The sequence below is a fragment of the Amphiura filiformis genome, chromosome 1 (genome assembly GCF_039555335.1).
Source record: "Amphiura filiformis chromosome 1, Afil_fr2py, whole genome shotgun sequence".
In the NCBI taxonomy this organism is placed as follows: Eukaryota; Metazoa; Echinodermata; class Ophiuroidea; order Amphilepidida; family Amphiuridae; genus Amphiura; species Amphiura filiformis.
In genome coordinates, this window is record NC_092628.1 from 24,010,509 (window position 1) to 24,032,391 (window position 21,883).

Consider the following 21,883-nt stretch of genomic DNA (forward strand, 5'->3'; position numbering starts at 1 on the left):
GGAGAGGAGAGGAGAGAGGAGAGGAGAGGAGAGGAGAGGAGAGGAGAGGAGAGAGAGAGAGAGGAGGAGAGAGGAGAGAGAGAGAGGAGGAGAGGAGAGGAGAGGGAGGGGAGGGAGGGAGGGGAGGGGAGGAGGGAGGAGGGGAGGGAGGGGAGGAGGAGAGAGAGAAGAGAATAACAGTTTTGGCCCACTTCTTTTTCGTACATCGTAACAAAAAATTCTTGGGCCAAAATTTTGTTTTAAATTATTAATATTTAAAAACTTGAATTCAAAAAAATAAAAAAATGGGTCCTAGATATTTTTTAAATTTTAATGGGGCTGGATAGTACATTACCCGGGAGATTACCCCACTGATCTCTAACCAATGTCTGTGGTTCACATACATGGATAGGCCTCCCAAAAAGCATTTTTTCATAAAGAAAAGTTCTGGTAGATTTTTGTTTTGCTATTAAAACCAGCTACATGTGTGTATGACCTATAATATAATAATAAAGGAATCATGGGTTTTCATTTGTGTAGTTTCATTTTTTTCCGCCTCCAAAGGCTAGATATTTTTTTTTTTTTCAATTTTAATGTATACTTTTATACAAAGTTGGTTGGGGGAATTTTTTTCTTACTCATCAGTGAGGCAAAATTGGTTTTTTTTCGTCTCATTAGCGGGTGAAGTTTTTTTTTTTTTCGTCTCACTAGTGGGCGAAGTTTTTTTTTCAAAAACTCCCATGCCCCCTGGAAATCTAATGGTGCGCCTTACCAACATCGTAACCTTGATATCGTCTTCTTGACTGATCTGTATTCAGGGAATGCTGAATTCCATTACCCCCTCAGTGACTCAAGAATGTAGGCCTACTATTTTCCTTCTACCTTCAGTCTTGGAAAATAGTAGACATATACTCTCCAGATCACCTTGGGGTAATAATTTGCACACTTTCTATCATGAGCAGCCAATATTCCCACCATCCACTTGGTCATTGGGCTATTTCAGTTGAAATCCACACTACCCCTGTGGAAGATTTAGCCAAAGTCTTCCACAGATGGAGTATGAGTTTTCGAATAGAATAGACAGTTGGGTAACTTCCATTTGAAATACTCACTCCATCTATGGAAGATATAGACCACTTGACATGTGACGTCATTACCCGGCAGTATCTTGCACGCATTATGGCACTTTCCATTGTTCTTTGCCCTGCATTGTGCGTGCGCATCGTAGTTTGCTCAGGGCGTGTGTATTTTAAATCTCCCACCACATTTCATATGGTACAAGAAAGCCATTGAACTGTGAAGCGGTTCGTTCGAGCAAATCGAAAGACCAATCCTCGCCTTTGTTGATAAACATTGATGTCAAGTGGTCTATAGGTAAAGCCATAATGCAGGGGGTGTATGGGTTTCAAAATAATTAACCCTGACCAATTACATTTGAAAAACATACTACCCCTGTGGAAGGATTGTAACTGGAATAGCCCAATATGAAGATATGACCTTAATCTCCCAGGGAGTGTGAATTTCAATTGTGGTTACCTGAATGGGTGACTCCACTTGAAATCTACATCACCTGTGTCAAAGTTTAAGGTCATGTATTCCATAGGGGGTGTATGGATTTCAACTGGAATAGCCCATTTGGTGTATAACAATGTGTTTGAATAATAACAATGAAAAACACACTTTATCACAAGTTTGTACTTAATCATTAATATCTTTTATTTGCTAAATAAAGTTATCTCCATTTGTAATAAATGTGTTTGTTGAATATAAATTACTGACATCATTTGCCACTTGTATTGTATTACTAGTATATCATACTGTTATAACATGACAGAGTGCCGAATAACAACTTACTAAATATATAACTATAAAGCGTCCCCATTTGTTGAATTGCTTCCCGGGAGTGTTTCAGTTAATCGCTCAATTCGAGATCAAGTTTTTATATTGTTTTATCATGTCAACAGACTCACCACAGGACTAGCGTAGATACCCGCCCCAACTCAACACAAAAGTTGACAACCATGAGAGTTACCAAATCTTTCAAAAGCCCCTTTTGCAATGATTTTTCATCAAATTTACCCCCTTTTTCATGCAAAATCGAGGACGAAATATGGCCAAAAACAACCCCTTTTTTTGGTTTTAAATGACTAGAATTTCAAACATCCGCTTTCAATGATTAGAATTTCAAACACCCCTTATCAATGACACTAAATATTGACATAAAATTTCTGGATTTTCTCAATTACTTTTTATCAAAATATCGCGGACAGTGCAAATTAAATACCCTATTATGCTAATTTCACTGTCAAATTTCACGAAATTTTGCCAATTTCAAGGTCCTTGCTACTGGTAAAAAAAATAACCCCTTTTCCACGCAATTTGGTAACTCTCATGGTTGTCAACTTTTGTGTTGAGTTGGGGGGCCGGGCGTAGATATCGAAACAATATGAATTTAATACACCCTTGATGCCATTTTCCAAAAAAATGCTATGTCGGAGCTTGCAAACATTTCAAAATCCAATGATTTCAGTTCATATGCACTACAAGTTGCCATATTTGGCTGAGAAATAGCACTATTAATCTAGGCTATGGAGCCATTTCAACAACACCTTGCATTCAGTGGGAAAAGGTCATTGAACTTTCAAACTTGATCATAACCCATTTAAGGGGTACTACACCTCTGTGGTAAATTTGTGACTATTTTTGCATTTTTCTCAAAAATTAATAACATATACTGGTAACAAAAGTTATGTATATTATTGGGGCAAGGAATCCAATTACTATACTGAAATTTCAGTGAATCAAGACAAGCGGTTCAGTAAATATGATAGGAAATGAGGTACATCCTAGCGGTACATGTACCTCATTTTCTATCACAAGTATCAAACCGCTTGTCTTGTGTAAGCACCAAAAGAGCTATTTGGTTGAATACAATACTTGCACTTAATAAGGATGAATGATTAGAGTATTACCTTTACACAAAGAAACAAACAACTGAAAAATGCCCATTACGGGCAAAACCTAGGTGATACTACACCCCTTGATAAATTTGCGATTATTTTTTTGCATTTTTCTCTATAACTAATAACACATTGGTAACAATTAAAAGTTATGTATATTATAGGGCAAGGAATCCAGTTACTACACTGTAATTTAAGTGACTCAAGACAAGCGGTATGTTATTGATGATAAGAAAAGAGGTACCGCTAGAATGTACCTCATTTCTTTATATAATGAACCACTTGTCTTCAATCACTGAAATGTCAGTGAAGTATTATACATAACTTTTGTTACCAGAGTGTAGTAATTTTTTAAGAAAAATGCAAAATTAGTCACAAAATTTATCAAGGGGCGTAGTACCATACCACCTTAAAGCCTTCAATTTATAATGTACATCAAGGTTTAGGTGTAAGTAACATTAAAGGAGGCTGGTCAAATTTCATCGCATGATATTTCTACCATGGATGAATGATCTTGAAGTTAATACTACTGCCTATACCTCTTGGGACAGAATTTTCCTTTGTTGCTACATCATAACACAAAAATACTTTTTTTATCTTGAGACGACATTCTAGAAACAGTTTTTTAATTTTTTGATATCGGCCTTATTAACAAAAAAATAACTTAATAAATTTCACATATGCCAATATGCACAAAATGATGCATAAAATCAGAGTCTCCGGCAATCATAGCATTGTGCCTTTTATGTTAGAAAAATAATTATGAAGCATGAATGATGGTTTATTTAAAACAAACTCATATTGACTATAAAACGAATAAAAACAGTCGGCTCTCAACACGCGATATTCAAAATTCCTGCGCTGAATCTGTCTAAGTGCAATGACATAATGGTTATTTGTACCAGTACTCAATTGTCATTACACTCGACAATTTCAGCGCCCAGGAATTTTGAATGTCTTCCTGAGAGAGACGGGTGCTTTTAATCGCTTTTATAGTCACGATGAGTTTGTTTTAAATAAAACCATGTGATTCGTGGTTGATAGTTATTTTTTACATATAAGGCATAATGTTGTGATTGCCAGAGACTTCCTTTAAAGATACTACAATGTAGGCCTAGTTCACCTGTCAATCAAACTCAGAAACAGTTTGTTTGTATACATTTTTTCTTGATGATTGAAATTTCTAACCCATCGGGAAACAGCATGCCCTATGGTTAGTTTTTTACCTTTAAACATACAAACTCTCTAAAAGTTAGGTCTTAGTAATAGGAAACTAATGCTAGAAAACAATTCCTAGAAAAGTTGCCCTTTTCCTTCCTAAAGTTCAGACATCATTGGCCATTGTCTCTGATTGTGTGCTTTTAAAGTTAAACATATCACAGGCCGTGGTGAGGATTGACATGATCGTCAGATGCAAAATAGTTCACTCATTTCTGACTATCATTATGAATGCATGTTTTTGAAGCTCCTAAAAAATTGGTTAATGCAAACCATGCAATACAAACAAAATGCCCTTTTTAATATGATACATGCAGAGAGCAGCATGCACTTTGCTCAGTGTGCTACACTATATATGCAGTATGCTCCACAGGTGTGATACAAAAATACACAATTACTTTACTATCAACAATAGCATTGACATAACTACACAAAAGATACAGAAAAGGGATATACAGAGTGTAACAAAAAAGTTTACCATCAACTTTTGCTTGTAAAGTTGACCAGGTGCATATAGCCAGGATATGTGGCTGCTAAGGGGCTGTTATTTTCTTCGGGCAGGGAGGGCACCTATGTTTCAGATGGACATTTTATTTTTAAAAAGACCATATATATACAATACATAAAAATATTTCAGATAGCCCCCTCACGAAAACTAGTGCATTGCATTTGTGCTTGCTCAATTAGCATTTTGTGCAAATTTTAGTGCACAATTTGTTACCGTTCCTTTTTTATGGACCTTTTCATTTTACATGTAAAGTCTATGGAGATTAATATTAGAGAAGGCTGTTAATTATGGATGCTATAGCCTATAGCCTCATTTTAGGCTATTTTAAGAACTTACAAGTTCATAAAAAAATGGCAACAAATTGTGTAATAAAATAGAAAATGCCACTTGAGCAAGTCCAATTAAAAATACGTCTGGAGTGGGGGCTATAGCTAAAACAAAAAATGTCCTACACCTTAGGCCAAGTAAAAAATAAACATATTTCACGTCCGGTTTTTGAAAAAAAGGAGGAAGAGGGCCTTTTATTTTGTATTTTTTTATCGCAAAATCAGTGTAAATACCCATAATTAGAGCTGTTTTAGCGTATACAATAATGCCTGGAAAAAGGAGGAGGCCTCTTTTTATTTGTTGTTCTGAGAGATAGGCCCCTCTAACTATCACAAAACCTTTAGACTATAGAAAGCATCTCTACTTCCTAGACATATTTTTTGAAAAGTTGTAACTGAATTTCAAAAAATAAAAATATAATTGAAGAAACCTCAAAAAGGAAGCGGGAGGGGCGTGAAACATGTTTATTTTTTATTTGGCCTTAGTGGTTATGAAACAAAGGTGAGGGGTCATGAATATGTCAGTGAGCAGAGTCGATTTTTATGAACCCCTTCCATCGTGGGCTGAAAATTTTGTGACCTCCTATCTTTGGCGGAATATTTTGATGACCGCCTTTTGTACGCATACCAGAGACAAATTTCCAACAAAGTTAAGAAATGTGTGTTTGATGGAAAGGTGTGCACAGTACAGAAACATTATTTTGTCATTGTAACTAAAGATTGTAAAATTTGTGATGGAAAGTGTAAATGTGCTCGTAGGGCACCCACATTTTTTTAAAGTCACACGCCCTTTCACTCGTTTTCAGAGAAGAATGGCAGCCCTTGCTCAGATTGACGCGAATGCCTTGTTATTCTGTTAATGAGCGACATATACAAGGAGCTTTGTTTGTGCAGACCAATGTCTAAGGCGCGTAATCGGCCAATCAAATTATCACGTCTGTAGTTATGTTTGTCAGACGATTGAATCAGCCAATCAGAACCAGTGCCGTAACTACCGGGGCAGAGGGGGGCAGCGTGCCCGGGCGCTACCCTTAAGGGGGCACCAAATTGACCAATTCAGCATCGATTCCGCGCCTCCAAGCGATGAAAGTCAAAATTTTCAGCACAAAATCTATTGAAAGAACATTTTAAGACCGATATTCAACTTCTAGTAACCAAAATTAATTAGTGGTAGGCCTTATTTGTCCAAAATTTTGCGCGTCCCGCAAGCAAATGTTTAAAAAAATTTCCCACGCCTAAGATATTCTGGGGGTGTAGGGCGCAAATTTTTTCTTGCCCCAGGGGCTACCAAACCTAGTTACGCCACTGATCAGAACCCTACTACCGTGTTTACACTGTGCCCACTCTCAAAATGTAAACAAGTGCCATTCTTCTTTGAAGGAAACTGTAGTAATTATAACCTCCTTTTTTTGTGTAAAAAATTATGACCCTCACTATTTTTGGTATACAATTTGTATGACCCCTAGTATATTCATGACCCCATTCTGAAGAAAATGACAGCCCCCTAAATGCACAAAAAATTGTCTTTTATGCAAAGGTCATTCAGCACTTTTGAGCCAACCTGAAGCATTCATCCTTGTTCACCTTAACTGATATTGGAGGTCAAGCTTCACCTCGATCAGCTTACTTTTTGCTCACAAATTTGAAGTCAACTTTCACAATATAAAGTGTTCTGTTGGGCCAAGCTTCACCATGCATCCAAAAGGATTTTCATTGTCTCACCATTTATGCGTTCAATTTGTCACCATGCATCGGTTCACGATAATAATGCCTGAAAGCGAAAGCCAAGTTTAACCTTAATCATACGAATGCTTTTATTAGTTCAAGCTTCACCCAGAAGTTCATTTTGATAAGTCTAAACTTAATCATCGTAAAGCGGTATCCAAGAAGAAGAAGAAAATAGTGAAGCTTGACGTGGCTTGAGGAGGGTACTGAGTTCCAAGATTCACAATGATGCCCACATTAATGTCTACTGGATCTTCTTATTGTGGGATAGCAACCCCTGTAAACATGGTAAATGTATTCCTTATTTTTAAGATGCTCGCTTGGCTTCTGTAACAGTATCCACATCAAGTTGTGAAGCAAGTGTATATGCTGTGGATAGAAAAAAATACGATTATTATTGACATATCTCTGTTGAAATGTTCTCATTCCTAAAACACTATTACAATGTACCAAATCATTGTATATATTATCTTCAATTAATTGTCACCATAATTAGTTCCCTTCTCCTAATAAACAAGAAATCAAGGGCTCAGGGACATAACATCTTAACTCAAAATTGCTAGTTTGAGTGCACTGTGTAAATACAAACCATGATGTAGATCTATATGATTTTGTGTACATTAAAATTTTCATATTAAAATCTCATTTTCATCACAACGATACTGTGGCGTATATTGGGGGTGCCACCAGTGTTCAAAATATCATGCCTCAAAAAGTTACAGGCCAGCCAGGCTTGACCTTTTAAAAAGTTACCGCCAGCCAACTAGATGCCAGTCAGAAAATTTCCGGCCAGGCCAAAAAGTTACATGCCAATGGTCGACTGACCGGCCATATTTTGTATGCTGGGTGCCACCCCCAGTCCCAACCTTTCCCTGGTTCTGGAGTAAGGTGCATCTCATGCCCCTCTTGTCAAGCAAATTTCTTGTCCCTAGTCTCAAAACATGCCATTGGTCAATATATTACTGCATACCAAATTTAAAATTATTCCAAAATCATAATAGGGGCCTCCGTGATGCTGAAATTGTTGGTCAATGACCATACCCTAATGTTAATGTTAGAAATTATTGCTGCCTTATGCATTTTAGTTCATGCAGTTAGGACTATTAATGAATAAAGATGTTAAAAAAGCATACTTGTCTCAAAATTAAACATAAGGGAGCTATCTACAAAGACCAAGTTTATGTAAACACAAATGGCTGCCTTGTGCTGTCTTTACTGTGTAATTGTGAAATTGCTAAAATATTCATAACTTTCCTATTTGTGCTATAAACTTTGACCTGTTAGGCAGATAATACTAAAGACTTGAGATCACACACTTGCATCTAGACCTTGCTCAATTTGATGAGACAACACACACAGGCCTGATGAGCTCGAGGGTAGCCTTGTTCAAGGCCTTCTAAGATTTCCTCCCTGCTTGAACTATTTTTGGGCTCATGAAGTCAGTGAGGGCCACAGATTACAGCTATTAATGACCGTGCGTATGCTGAAAAATTGAACTTGGGCTCAGTCTACGAACCGCCAAACAGCCTTGTCTCGCCACAACCCGAGTTTGATTGTTCAACTTAAAACACATGATTATAAGCAGCCACAGTCTGTGATGGTCATATCATGGACAGGGTTGTAGCTAGGATATTTTCAGTGCTGGGTGGCATTTGATGAAAATCTTGCATATTTATTTATTTATTTATTTATTTATTTATTTCTTATTTAACCTGGGGTGACCAGTCAATGCACTGGCATTGTTCTCCCTTGGATCCCAGGTGGAAATTGTTTGCCAAAATCGACCGAATGCTTAACTAATGCAATAAAATGCTGCAATTTTGGCCTCTGAGTGGTGGGCTCCAATGCTAAAATTGGAGCCGAGTGATAGGCTCCAAAACCGATTGGTGGGCTCTGCCGCCCACCACCGCCCACTGTAGCTACATCCCTGATCATGGACTTGCCAAGCCCAAAAGTTGTGATAGGATTCAAGTGCTGGTCATGAGGGAGGAAACTTAGAGGGCTAGCCAGAGGGCTGAGGTTCTTCAAATCTTGAGATTGGATATCTTCGATTGGCACTTCTTGGAAATCAGAGCTGGGTTTTACTCCATGCTCAACGCTCATTGATATTGAGGGCATTAATGTCATTGAGTGATGCTTTGGTACATGTATGCTTCAGAGTCTCAACATTCTGGGGAAAGGAAATCAGGACCATATTGTTTATCTCTGGAATATGAAGTGTGATCCAAGGATCATGCACATTGCACAGCTAGATCAGCAAGGGCTGCAGATGGAGTCATTTCTGTAGACACTGATGAGGGTTTCCCAAATCCAGTTCCAATAAGGCATATATGTGTCATGATTATTTACGTCATTCTGCTTCATACTACTTGCCTTTCATCTGGCCTAGCATCTACAATGCTCTAGAATTTTAAACTTCTGAGTTTGCTCACCACTACCTATCCACAACTTCACGATATAAACCACCTCTGCTGAGAACTCCCATCTGAAGATTTGAAGAACCTCAGCCTCCATTCTTTTAACATATTGGGTGCTGTGACTGCTGTCTCATCAAATTGAGCAAGGTCTATAAATGTGCAAATGTGCGATCACTCTTCTGTAGTAGTATCAGCCTAACAGGTCAAAGTTGGCACAAAAACAGTAACGTTATGTATTCACAATTACACAGTAAAGACAGCAAATGGCAGCCAATTTTGTTTACATAAACTTGGCCTTGTTATTTTTTGAGTAAGACTGTTATTTTGATCATCTTTTATTCATTGATAGTAGTAAGGACTAAGTTACTAGTACAGCAGTCATTTGTAATGTACACAATGCATGAATAAAATAGCTGCCTTATGCATATGGTATGGCTATTGACCCCCAAAACGACTTTGGAATAATTTTAAATTTGCAATGGGGACAAGAAATTTGTGTGACATGAGGTGATGGGGGCACGAGATGTACCCTATTCTGGAGCCACTGATTTTGTTTCTAGATATTTGTGTAACTGCATTTCACAAAATGACCAAGTGATAATTTTGACAAGTTGGTACTTTCACAGCTTTGGGGCACATCCATTTTGTATCCTTGCCCTTGGCGCACAACCCCTAGCTACACCAGGCAACATGAAAAGAAACATATATACGGGAATAGCTGTTCTTACCAACAATGGCTGGTGTGTGTCATTCATGGTCTTGTTTGATCACATCTAATCCTGTTCTGCCCTACTGTAAAAATCATCCATCAATCTTCTACATAGTTTTGCAAATGTCTTCTCCATATCCAGTGTACTTGGAAACACAAACACTGCCATGCCTGGAGTAAGCTCCACCATCTGGAAGTAGTAAAACAGTTCAGTATAATTATAACACTTACTGGCAAAGTTCATGGAGATTGAATGAAAGTTAAAAAATTGGCTCAAATTTATTTAGCTGTCAACGTCCACACAAGTAGCCTACAGGTACTGTATTCACCATAATTAGTTCCTTCTCCTAATAACCACCCTTAAAGAAACTTTTGAAAGACAGCTGTACAACTAAATTCATCAAATGTCTAAATAAAAGTATACCTCAGTTCTAAACAGTGGTGGCACTACTAGGGGGCAGGGGGCATTTGCACATAAAAAATAATTTTATTAAAGAACATCCATGGATCACTTTGCAGGGTCTTAGGCAAGATTTGAAGGTTTGGGTGTGTAAATTGAAAAAACTGGGTGTGTAAATTTAAACATTTGTGTACAAAGTATAGGCCATGTGGGCAAAAACTGGACATGTACAAATTTGGGTGTGTAACATTTGCTGGCTGCCTAAGCCCTACAATCAAAGAAATTAATGTTGGTACACTCGGGCATACTAAATGTAAATCGCCACCCCTCTCCCCCAGTTCAATGTTGATGAAAGCACTTTTTCCATTGGGCTCTCCAGTCTCCCCAACATTGATTGAGGGGGAATGGGGGAGGGAAGAGGAAAGGAGAAGGTATGTACTTCTCATCAAACATAGTTATACTAATTTCACTTAACTCTCAGACCGGCAATGACGAGTTCCAACATATTGTCAAGGTGTACCAACTATTAAATTCCTTGATTGTAGCTTCCAAGACTATTTGTGGTACTATTTGTGATTTATCCCTCAGAATGGATAAAATAAAAATCAAATCAAATGCCTTGATCAAACTTCATCCAGCAGGAATATCTCCAATATTCTACATTTCAATTTTTTATTTACGATTTAGCAAAGGAATATACTATAGATAATGCATGATGTATATATCGAATTTTGTATTTTATTGACACGAAATTTGATACAGGTAAAATATGCCCTTCCTGACTGCCATTCTGCCCTTTTTTATGTCCTCTACCAACGGCTAAAATAGTACAAAATATTGCACCAAATGGCGTCATTTGCACCTCAAATTTTTTTAAATCGATAGCTTCACAGGGGGACACCCTCTGGCTCCCCACCCAGGTGCTAAAGCAGCCATTGAGTGGCACTTTGCTGTTTTCTTTTATTTCATGTGGCACTTCAACATACATGATACTTGTTGTGAACGCAGCGAGCAGGAAATTGGCAAAGTGTTTCCGTAACTGTTTTCCTTTATAAAGCCATTTTAGAGTGTTTTATTTAAAAGGCGCCTTACTTGATAACTCTAGCTTCAATTTCACACGATAGTTACGCATTCGATGCTAGAGTGCATTGCTAAAATGTTTTTCTGTTGGACAGCGGTGCAATCTTTTGTTATATTTATTCTGTTTAAATGTTGAAATTTGGATGAAAGTTATTTTGATGAGTCAACTACAGTACGGTATCTTTTGAGCAAGATTTGCCTATTTTGAACAGTCTAAAATTTTGCTAAAGTTTAATTTTAGCAACATTTTTGATGCGATTGTCTGTCGTGATCAGCTGTGTAATTTACTATTTTACTTCTGAACTTCCATTGCTTTACACGTGCACGTGTCATGCTTCAACAAATCCGACTAGATTTTGAATGCAATGGTCTCTAGAATGTAGGTATGCTAGGTGAATTCAAATTTGCCATCAAACTGCATCATTTTATATATCAAATTAAAGCCCTTGACTTTTGAGTAAACAAAGCCAAAACTGAAAACCTTTTTTTCATAGCACTTTCCGTAGCAAAGTTACATCTTGTCAAAGATTGACTTTCATCAAACAATGTCAAAAAGATTCAGCTAGCAAAATTCCCCAAAACGGCATTTCGTGGGTGTTTCTAGATCTTAGTCTCATTATGATAGCAGCTTTTTTTAATGGAACTGCTATCAAAATCAAAAATTCCATGTGCGAGTGACTTATCACCATAAAAAATCATATATTTGGGTCAAGTGAAGTATAGAAAACATATTTATGTAGGTTTCTTTCTTCGGGCACAAGTTTTAAATTCCTATGTAAAAATGCATTGACATTGTCATTGTCGGCGAATTTGGCTGACTAGCAAATGTGTTTGCCTGGCATACCTAGAATGTGAAGCTATCGGTGAACAAATTCTTGGCTATCTCTTCTCGAGCAACTTGGAGCAAGGCACCCATGTGTGCCAAAAATCACTTGCTCCCCCTCGGCTCGGCTTGCCAAAAATTGCTTGCCCCACCCCTTTCGGCTCGATAAAATTTCTTGGCACCCCCCCCCCCATTTTACCGCCAGGAATTTTTATAGGGCATTAGGGGGGTGCTTATTTTGTACAAGTGGACTTTTTTCCAGTTGGGGGTGGCAATTTTACATCGCACCCACCCCCACCCCGCACCCCCCCGGGCTCATAATTATTGCACAGCCCCTCCGTCAGAAGTAGGTATAGTGCAATAGATAGAACAGTCCCCGGCATGCCCGGGAACAGCCCCGACCGAGAGAATGCTAAATATCTTTATCATGTTTACTTTAAGCTTACCCATGCACATCTGAGTGAGGGCGCTATTTATTTTACTTGATAATAAAGCCCTATGTAAATCTGTGCCATTTTGTGCCACTGAAAACACCATTTTTGGAGAAAATGATGAATAAAACCAAAATGAATCGTTTTCAGATGCTCTAGTTTGCATTGACAACAGATTCAATGCTTTAGGAAGCAGAATGCAACATTGACTTCACTTTTGAATATTTTTTTCTGTGAGATATGCCTTGGTGAAAATCACCGTTTTGGTCAAAAAGGGGTCAAAAGGGGCATTTTGGGAAAAAAATTATATTTTGACCCAAAATTCATCTTCTGACAAAAGGAAACATGGTTTGACAAAACTTTCATCCTTTTCACATAACAATTCCAGTTTACTTATTTGCTGGGAGAAAGCACTTTTTGTTATCGCTTGGAAAAATCATTGTTTTTGCCTAAAATGGGCCCAAAATGGCGAAAAATGGCAAAATTTGACCAAAATTAGCACAAAAATCACATTTTTACCACCTTAAAATTGAATTTTCATACAAAATTTCACAGATGTGTTGGAAATGATAACATACATAATATTCAACAAAAATTAGATAAAATTACAATGAAAACAAAAATTGACAGGGTGGCACAAAAATTATCAAGTCCCCTAAGATGCACTCCTATGGTAAGTCTTATCAGAGAAAATGGCCCAATGTTCCGACAGTAATTTCGTCATAACTTCACTTAGCAATACAGTAGAAGATTGGTTTTGGTGTCAAATTGTTTCTGAGAAGTTCTCTCTTCCAATAAACAACAATTCATGTTAATATAATTAATTTGAATGTTGTTACCCGGGCTAATTAGTTTAACGTCACACATATTTTTAGACTGAAGTACTTACTTAATATAGGTGATAGCTGCTAACGACGCCTCTTTCTTTCTCCAGGCATGCCAGGATATCAGTAAAAGTAATATTAGTGGATGAATTATTCACTAGAAAGAATAAGATGACTGGAATTCTTCTTCGCATGTGTGTATATACCAATCCAGCTGATCAGCTGATTCGTTGATTAGTCTCCCACCAGTCGTAAACCAAACTGGTTACGGCATGTATAGCAAGTCAACCCTGCCATAAATCGTTTTAAATTGAAAGAGATGAAATTCCCCTCAAATTCGCATTTTGAAAAGGAAATTTTTAACTTTATCTGGCTGACCTGATAGCTTATGATTTTCTTAAACAAAATATGGCAAAAAAAAATTTTTGGAAAAATTTTTTGAGGGGTCTTGGACCACGCCCATTCCACCTCCCTTAATATTGATTGGCAACATTTTCCAATATGTCAGCGCTCAAACCGGACACAATAGAACAATTGACTCTTCAGTGCGTTGGTCGCATAGACCTACAATCATGCGCGAATGTTGGGAAACTTTATGATGGGAAACTCCATCATGGCGCAGTGCAGTCCATTCAATGAAACGTTGTCATCAACCTATTTGATCGCAGTGCATTGTTATGTGTGTGAGACGAACTGTCGCGGTTTATTGCAATCAAACAAACGATGTCTTATGTATTATTTTGTTCCGTGATGAAAATCGTGATGTTTTATTTTAAATCACTCTCGAAAAATGTATTTCTTTTTGTAGGCCTATTACTTTGTTTTGTGATGAAAATCGTGATGTTTTATTTCATCACGCTCTAAAACAAACGATTTCTTATTAGCCTACTTTGTTTCGTGATGAAAATCGTGATGTTTTATTTCATCACTCACGAAAAATTGATTTCTTATGTATTACTTTGTTTTGTGATGAAAACCGTGATATTTTATTTCATCGTCACGCTCTAAAACAAACGATTTCTTATGCATTATATTTGTTTTGTGATGAAAATCGTGATGTTTTATTTCATCACGCTCTAAACATAGTATAGTTGTTATATGCATTTAAAAAAAAATTCTTATTAAAACAGTATATTGTTTAGAAAAAATGTAGAAAGTGATGATGATGATGATGATGATGATGATGATGATGATGATGATGATGATGATGATGATGATGATGAATGATGATGATGATGTCTCCAAAAGTGTCCCGGGTTTTATTTCTTGCCCTAAATATGAGCTGCTCTCATGTCTCAGACCAAATAAGGCACTTCAATAATCAATAATCAGTCCCGCGACGGCCTCCACTAACTAGCTACTAACTTGGGTTATGGGGGCTGATTTTCATGTTCACTGTCACTTGCTCATCAGCGAAGTGCGACCCTTTGTCAATCACCTACAGCACCCAATTTCGGCATACTATATAAGAAACTCATGATGATGATGGAACAGAGAGTACTTTAAATGTAGCTTGTACCGTTTTCTTGTGGCATTCTTCAGAAGTGAGCGGTCCGTTTACCAATATTTTCGGTCAAATCTCCATTCAATTAACACGGAGTTGGCTAGCTATGCCTTGCCCTCACTCACTATTTTACCAAAGTGCAAATATTTCTGAACATCTAACCTAGCTGTAATTTTAGGTCATGTTAGAGAAATATATTTGCTAGAAGTTTTGAGAGTTACTTTTAATATTGGCCGGTTATTTTTCAGACAGTGACGTTAACTAGGCAAATCCCCATACTTCTAACGTACACTATTTCTGCAGGTCACACCTCAATGGCAGAGAACACTGTGTATTGTGTATAGGAAAACGGACAGTAACTGCAGTATGAACCCGTAATAGTCCGACCGTCGCATGTGTAGACGTTGCGTTTTAGGTTCTCCGCAGCGATTTCCAGATCTTTGCTGTGATAGGCTAGTGGGGATTATGCACTTTCAGTTTCCCACGCGTTTGAACGGGAATTGGATTGCGTACTTTTTTGATGTCTAGTGAGCAAATTTCTTCAATATTTTGAGAAAATGATGTCAAATTTTCTATTCTATATTGTTTGGTAATAATGTCTTTTGCCAATAGTATGTTTAAAGTTGTAATTTTGTGTTTTTGATCGCAAAGATCGGATATTTTCGTTCCCGATTCGAATTCTGAACCCTTCGCAAGGGTACCGATTTCGGCACAACTTTGACGATAATTTTGCCTTTTTGGACACTAAAATGCATTCGATCCTTTATATTGTTTCAACCGAGTCTTAAATTAGCAAGCACAATAAGGTTGGTACCACTTTTATATACATTGATGAAATTTTAAAGATTTTTTTTCAAGTTTCTAACCTGCGCAAATCGTTAAGTGTGTAGGGGGAGAGCGGGGAGTGTTCGCCCTGGGGGCAGGTTCGCCCACCCCTTGTTTCTCAGCACTACGGCTATCGGGGGGATTTTATGATGGCAAAATTAGGTGACATAGGTCATTATAAACTTCTCATATTAGCTACGCGACATATAGGGGCGTGTTCATCGAACTGCAGCCAAAACAAAAAATTTACACCAAAACGTAATTTTTTCTTGCATTAATAATGTTTTATTATCATTGATACATAATACAGATGGTTTTAATGGAAATCTGTATTTGGAACATATGGGATTAGTTAAAGATTTAATGCAGTTATAAACTCCTTATTCGATTTGTATTTTGCATACCCTGAAGAAAATACAAAAATGTACAAGGGGCACGTTCGCCCTTTGAGGATGGGGCATGTTCGCCCTATATCTTCCCCGGGCGGACTTACCCCAAACTGCAGGGCGGACCTGCCCCATCAGCGTATTATGCAAAATATTGATAATTATACCATTAAACAAGGTAAAACTACTGAAAAGCACGTTTTTTAAAGTTATGTGGTATCAGTATTACTCATACCACCATTTATGTCCTAATCCATAATCCCCCTGAAGTTGTAAACATGATACGTAAAAGCTCACTTTGGACCCCTACACTTTAACCTTGACCCGACCCCTGCAACAAATTTAGTGATTCCTCAGAAGAGAATGAATGCCCTGTATACTCTATACCTGATCTCATGTACCAATACCTTGTGTATTGGTACATGATTCGGCGGGTATACTTCAGCAATAGCGAATAAGTGGTCGTTTTTTACTCTTTTCAAAACGTCACATGTACACCAAATACAGCCCCGAAATGGTCTACTTTTAGCGTGCCTTAACTCCGAAACAGTTTAGTCAAAGTTAAAAATGCGATCCCCAACCCTTTGCTTACCTTGGACGAATTTGCAGTATTTTCCGCTAGCTCCGTGTTGGAAAATGTCCGGTACTTGCCCGGTACAAACATAGAAATGGCCACATTTGCTTCAGTCCTGATATGAATATTTCTTCCGTAATCCAATGGTTCCAACGTGGGCATCACGATGATAGTCTCCTACACAACCAGATTGTGTCGGCCTGACGCTCGTCGATCCTAAAAGTGAGGACAGCGTGAGCTCTTACCTGCGTAAAAGTCTGTTCGACAAAGGCAATAAGGATGATTGACAGCGCCGTTCATTGGGCGGAGCCATTACGGCATGACAGCAGACAGGTTGCGCTGTTCTCTGACCTTGATTGTTCGTCACGTAGACATACCGTGACCTGGGTACACGTACAAAGCTGGGGGGATGCGACTGCGGCCGCCATTTTGACACGCGGTATCTACTCTTCAGAAAAATTACTTTTGGTGACGTTTTATATCAAACAATTTTCGATAACGGATTTCTACTAGGATTTCAATTTTTTATTAATGAAGGTGCATGTAGTTTTGAGGAATAACACGGGATGTTTCGAGTTTTATTTCAACTGGTGGTGTAGGAAGGTGAGTGAATTCGTGAATGAGGCCGGGGATTGAGGTTTTGTTGCTTCAACGATCCGATAGTAGGATACGAAACGTAGGCTAAAAATGTCTAATGACGCCATGTTTACATGAAAACATTAGCTGTTGCGAGGTCAGTGTCGTTGAATTCGTTACCTAAATTCCTTTCAGGATATTCTGATTTCACTTATTTATGATGTGTACGAAAATTCACCATATAAACTCAAAAGTGTGAATGCAAGCTGTTATTGCTGACAATAGAAACATTGTTGCAAAGTCATTAAAAACAGGTATGTATTACAGACGTTCTTTGGCCGAAACGAGATACAGGCCAGTTAGGCAGTCTATGTATACTCTTGCTAAATGTTTGCATTGAATATGTTATTGTTACACAATGTTTAAACATTTTTTGTGATTAGGGCGAACTTACCCCACCATATGGGCGAACCTGCCCCAATATGGGGCAAGTTCGCCACTTGACTTTTTTTGTTTGCTCTATCCTGTTGCTATTGTAAGGCCTATAGTTCTAGGATTGTGGTCGTATATAGCTAAGCCATAGGGCTTTCACATGGGCTAATCAGGTCATCCCTAACCTTAAAATTGACATCGCTAAGGTGGTCAGAAAAAAATAGGCCGAACACTCCCCGCTCTCCCCTATTTCCCATTGCCATCCAAAATGGCGTAAGCCAGTCCTCAATATACATAGGTACGGCGTATATAGGACTGGCAAGCGAGTCTATGATAGGCCTAGAAAATTAGTTTCTGGTTTCGACCCGGGCTTTGTTTTTCTTCAAATTAATGTCCGCCGCTACGTTTATCACAAAGGCAAAACATGAGTATTCTAAAGTGGTATGTGGCTCGGTGTTTAATGTTTCTTACCTTGATATCTTGGATGCAAGGAAAAAACTATTCACATTCGTGACTGTTTCCACCAAACGTAATACAAGGAACTTGTACTTCCCGTCGGCTCGGTGTTTAATGTTTCTTACCTTGATATCTGGGATGCGAGGAAAGAAACTATTCACATTCGTGTTTCCACCAAACGTAATACAAGGAACTTGTACTTCCCGTCGGCTCGGTGTTTAATGTTTCTTACCTTGATATCTTGGATGCGAGGAAAGAAACTATTCACATTCGTGTTTCCACCAAACGTAATACAAGGAACTTGTACTTCCCGTCGGCTCGGTGTTTAATGTTTCTTACCTTGATATCTTGGATGCGAGGAAAGAAACTATTCACATTCGTGTTTCCACCAAACGTAATACAAGGAACTTGTACTTCCCGCCGGCTCGGTGTTTAATGTTTCTTACCTTGATATCTTGGATGCGAGGAAAGAAACTATTCACATTCGTGTTTCCACCAAACGTAATACAAGGAACTTGTACTTCCCGTAGGCTCGGTGTTTAATGTTTCTTACCTTGATATCTTGGATGCGACGAAAGAAACTATTCACATTCGTGTTTCCACCAAACGTAATACAAGGACAGGTGTGACCAATCTTTTATTCTAGCCTTTTGTTAGTTACTGAAAATTTGAAGCTCGTGAATTTCAGTTTTCGTTTTGGTAAGTTATATTGATTTTTTACATAAAACCTTGAGATGTGCGGTTGGGTGCTAATCTAGACAAAAGAAGAGTCTAAATTTTACGGTCCTAAATTCGCGGTAAATTGTACGGCTTCAATTGACTTGTGTTTGGTGTATATGCACTTACGTCTAGACGTAAGTGGCTCGTAAAAATAGTCTTGCTTTGAAATATATACTAACCATTTGCCAAGTTACAAGCAAAAGTCTTTCATATTGGCGATGAAACGAGCGTCTAAAATAGTCAAATACCTCCCAATGAGGCGCGTACAAGTGGTGATTTGGGAATCATGTTTTTTTATATTGAAATTGCAATACAAAAGAATTGCATTGGAGCATAGACCGTGAAGAGATGGACGGTCGTCTGGATAGTAATTCTATAGAAACTTCACATTATGCTGAAACCACGTACCACGGAATAGGCCTGGAAGCGGCACTAGAAATTAGCATGAAGCCGCATTCATATGTAAATAGCGTATTGTTATTTAAATTTGCGCCCAGACGTATTGAGGGCGACAGTCATGTTATCCAGACAGAGAATGTCTTGATGCGCCAGGCATGTCAAATTGCTGAGTGAATGTGTATAAATCCCCTTTCTGTATAGGTAATAAGCTAGTACATTTCGTGTTCCAGTTTGTTATAACAAAAAATAAGTATTATATTAAATTTATTAAGTGTATAAACTTTGAAATTGACGTGAATTTGAAGTGCAGAGCTCCAAATCTAGCTAAATCGTGTAGTGTGAAATTATGCTGTGTGACCCCCTCTGCGTGGTAGAATTATATTCATAAAACATTGAATTTAACATATAATATGGGCAGCCAACCACGATTTATCAGCATTTAAAAGATATATTAATTAACGAAGATAAATAATCAACAGTACAAATGACAATTTAACTAGTAAACAAGTCTGAAATCTTAAAATGTTGCCACGTGATTTCCCGAACACATGATATGTCTACATGTGACCATTATTCAGATTTACCGAAGTATTTGGAGTATGGTGCACGGCTTGCAGGCAACTGTGTATTTTCTTTACCTCCGTATAAAATCAATAATTCATGCTGGGAGCCAAGTAACATTCTGTCTGCTTAGTGCATATTGGTATTTTATTTTACTTGAGAGCATATAGAAATACATAAAGACGAATAAAGCGCCATGATGGAAAGCTATGGAAGGTCAGGTCGGGTATCAAAGGTTATTTTAACTTCAAATACTACTTGTGTTTCACACCTTGCCTCTGTCACGTATTTCCTTCATATTATTGACCTCAAGTCCTAATTTTGACTTTGCTATTGCAAAATGTCATTTCATATCAAATTAGTAGACTTTCTTTGAAAAAACATATCACTGGTGCCTGATGGGAATATCCGTCCGCCATTTCATTAAACTGGATCGTTTTCGCCTGGTTTGTGCCCAGATGTATTGAGGGCGCGCTATACTCTCATTGAACAGGCAAAGTTCGCAAAACTAACAACGTTGTTATTTGCCAATATCAATTAACATGATCCAAGGGGTCGAACATGAATTATTCATAACGGATCGATAACTGGCCTCACTTTCTAGCTAGTAAACCAGCGGAATTTTTCATAGGTTTTGCGTTGCTAATAGAACAACCGTGAATTTAGTGTCACCCCCTTGCACGTACGTCTCACTTGCACCTGTTGGATTAGCGTGTTTGAAAGAAGCGGCATTCAATCGAAGTACACACGTTGTCTCTGACACAGTTACGACTGCAATGTAAACTCTGTTGTCGCAAAACAATTATAGTTACAAGAAATGAAACGGTAAAAAACCCTTCTTTGCTGCAGTTTCAAGTTAATTAAATAAATACACATATTCACCGTTTCGATTTATCTAACACTACCTGTTACTCTGGCAATGAATGAGTTTCAATTTGCGTTAAATAAGCCTTGGTCTCAACGTCACACTTACACGGATGCTCCGAGCGCAAAATTCAGTTGGATTGCGACTGATAATGCAATTGAGTGGACGAGAGTTGGGTTAATGACCTTTTGTACGGTAAATCGATTCGATGGCAGGTTTGAAGACTATCTTGCCTTTGTGTTTGTGCGAGACGATCATAGCTTCAAAGGATATGCCGCAGATGACCGTCCATGTCTTCACGGTCTATGATTGGAGCAAAGATAATGTATTCTATTTATTCGTACCAATGGCAAGCTAATCTGATAATTGGTTGGGTCTATATGCAAGCAGGGATCTACACGAAGGGATAAGCATCCTAGACTGCTGCCCTCATTCGGATATGTATCCTAGGTCAAGACAATAGGCGGATTAGCGGCCATTTTGTCTTCGACATGATTTTATTCACGTGTCCTTATACTTTAGTACACAAACATATAAGTTAATAGGTTTACAATATTAAAATTATATTTTGAATATACAATATATTCTGTAGGAAATCGATCAAATGACGGTGATCGTTCAGGTATTATTATGCTTGATAAAATTAAACTGTCTGACCAGCTAGTATTCTCCTCCGCCGTCAGTGTGATTCCAGACACTCCATGTACCGTGTTGCGAAGGTGGAGGAGACTAAAGCTGTACTGACGAACACGCATGCGTTAAAAAATATGTAGCCTAGGTCGAACAATAGCGTGACGTAGTTTCCGGCATTGTTCCTAGTGCTCTGGGGTTCGACAGGCTCATAAGCGGACCTTTTGTGATTTTAGGGCTTATTTGCAACGTTTTTACAGAAAAAAGTGGACTTTGTCATTCGGATTGGCATGCATTTTGTCAAATTAAGGTTAAATACAATTGATTTTCAAGGCTTGATTCCAGAGGGGCGTAAGTTAATAATGGGAACAGCCATGCAGAAATGGACTCACGCGTACAAGAGTGTATCAATCTGAACTAGGGCCACGGACAAACCGCGGCTCGTGAGTCATCCTATATGTTGCAGGGATAGGGAAGGGGCGACCATGATAGGACCATATGGGCTGATGGGGGGTGTGATTGTGGGCAGCCGTTTTCAGCAATTTTCCTTTGGAT

General features: G+C 38.2%; 1 protein-coding gene and 1 long non-coding RNA gene across 3 annotated transcripts in view; one reads left to right on the top strand and one right to left on the bottom strand.

Moving 5' to 3' along the window:
* LOC140165876 (O-acetyl-ADP-ribose deacetylase-like) overlaps positions 1 to 21,883 on the top strand; it is a 65,161-nt gene that overhangs the window by 9,080 nt on the left and 34,198 nt on the right. The window lies entirely within an intron of this gene.
* On the bottom strand, positions 8,896 to 13,781 carry LOC140165869 (uncharacterized). The gene is made up of 3 exons (XR_011860778.1): positions 13,466 to 13,781; positions 9,862 to 10,032; positions 8,896 to 9,328 (listed from the first exon to the last, which is right to left on the bottom strand). It is a non-coding gene; the product is annotated as an uncharacterized lncRNA (long non-coding RNA).